Below are 2,647 nucleotides of genomic sequence, written 5' to 3' on the forward strand. Positions count from 1 at the left end.
TTCTCTGCAGCTTCCCTGGTTGTCGTGCGGCACTTGGAAATCTGGCAAGCGATCATTTTAGACCATCGTGAAAATACTTCTGTTACACTGTCACACCACAAACTAGCCTATTCTTAAGCCTACTGCCTTCCGTGAATTTGGCTATACACAATTTGCCTCTTACATACTAAAATGTACAACGTATGTAGAATAGTCTTTGTTCACTGAGTCAACGTTTTATCGTCTGTTTCCAAGATGACAGGTCCTTTCCGAGAAAGTGGAGTCACAAAGGCCGACAGGCACCATTTTGATTTTTTGGAGACTTTGCTCCGTATTTCTGATGAGCTTACAGAAGAGGAAACGGAAAACTTGAAGGTTTTTCGTTCAGTTTCATGTTCAATACACAAAAAATATTCACAGTGACTTCTAGCGGCAAATGCACTGTACAATACGATTGTACAGTACCACGTTAACACTGCGGACTGGACTTGCAATGACGACTAACTTTAATGTGATACTGCGATACTTTTCTCATCAATCATGCAGTGATACTTTTCTCATCAGTCACCTTACTTGTAGTTTTAGAAGATAGTTCACCAAAATATCCTATATTTGCTTCATCTACAGGCACAAATATTTTGAATTACGTATCACTTCAAAGTACAGAGCACAGGGAAAGCAGAATAAAGATTCTCGGAGTCAGCTCACAGAGATGTCTCCATTGAATCACTAATTGGTTATAATCGTGCAAAGCAGTTGTGTTGGATCCTTCATGCACTACTGTGGCTCAGGCCTCAAGGTAACATAAACAGTGACATGTACAATGATGCCTGTCCGCCATGACAGTCAGACCACGTCTTTGTCTTCTTTAGCTCTCTTTGGGGTCATTACATTCCTTGACATAACTGTAGCCACTTAAATTTACAGCATGATTTGGGTCGACGTCCCAAATCTCACAAGGCATGACCAAAGATACATGGCTGAAATGACTCATGATTCCTGTGCATGTTTCCAACACGGCTACTAGTATATAGCGTACGGAGGCCAAGTTGGTTTTACTCCCGTCGGTCTTTGCGCGAGTAATCTACCTGACAGGAACACGGAAGTACAGCAGCAACTGAAGCGCGTCGCGCGGACTATAGCTGTACTACATTCCAAAGATATCAACGTTCTTAGCTTACACTTATAGGGAGTCATCTGTCAATGGGCCGAGTACACAGTTAAGTGCACAATCAGATTTCAGCAGAAACTTGCGGCTTGTACGTTGCACCTTAAGGCGTCCTTCGTACCAGTCTTCACACAAATGAGATTTCACACCTGCTTTACTTTACGCTTCGTAAGTTGGCACGTCCACAAGGAGGCCGTTTAGCTCAAAGTCTCCAAATACTCTACGCTATCTTGATACTTTAATCATTCCATATTTGCCCAAGAACCACCGATATCTTGTATCAAAGGAAATCACAGGAAATTTCAAGAACTTCTCATTTTATTGGAAGGTAAATAGGCATCTGATATTTGCAAACATGAACATCGTCTGAGCCAAGCTCTCCGTTAAGGTATAGACTGGTCGGTAGATATGCACAACCACACTATGAATATTATTGTTTATATGAACAAGAAGCTGAACGTGTAAATATGTTATTTGTGGCCTACTAGAGTCCATTCCAAGACACCATGAGGGTCTTTAGGCGATATTTATAATAAATTTGAATTATTTTGAATAAAAGAATATCTAAGCCACAATAGATAGATTTTTTCAAAAAAATTGACTGAGAAAATATTCATCTACTTGAATTCCTTTGAATATTGTAGAAACGTTTTGGAAGTTACTGTACAAAATATCTTTACTTAGAATAATTGTGAAACCTCTATGTGATCATTTCACATTTACAAATATTTACAAATATTTGTAAACTTTGCCAAATGGTAAAATTAGTTTATTGCCCCCATCAAAGTAAGCCCTATTTTTGCATCTTTATAATCTTAGATTTCACTGCTGGGCACTGGTGGGTCCTTCATGGTGGGCCATTGTTGCATGGCACCCAACCATACTTTGCAAGGATGTGTGAATTGCTATCTTCCCTGCCCAATCACCCATTTTTAAAATGTTGCAAACATTGGAAGAAAATGGTAAATAATGGTAGAATGCTGTTATCATTATTTAGAAACAATTAGAAGTATACAATTCCACACCATGAATATTTCCAAAGTTTTACTGGACCAGGGAAATATTTATAAAGTTGAAACAGTATAAGAAATATTTCTGAAGAATCATATATCCTAGACAAAACTTTAAAATCAATTCTAAACAATGGCAACAAACATTAGCACGGTGACTTGCAATTGACTCTATACTGATGTCAAAAACAATGACTCCACATCCCAGAACCCCCCCCCCCCCCGCCACGTCTGTGTGACTTGTCACCGGTGCTGAACAGAACAAACATTACGAAGCCTGTGAGCTAATAATGGCGGCATATTTGTCTTTGGGGCTACACTGATCAGGTCAAACTGCAGTTTTACGCCTGCAATTTGAATAATATTATTTATTATGAAAAATTAAGATGATGAACCTGTAAGTATGTCATTTGTGGCGAGGAAATATCAGTATCCTGATCTCTGCACCGCCCCTCGGCACGTCCGCGTGACTTGGTCATGGTTGATTGAC

The sequence above is a fragment of the Branchiostoma floridae genome, chromosome 17 (genome assembly GCF_000003815.2).
Source record: "Branchiostoma floridae strain S238N-H82 chromosome 17, Bfl_VNyyK, whole genome shotgun sequence".
Lineage (NCBI taxonomy): Eukaryota > Metazoa > Chordata > Leptocardii > Amphioxiformes > Branchiostomatidae > Branchiostoma > Branchiostoma floridae.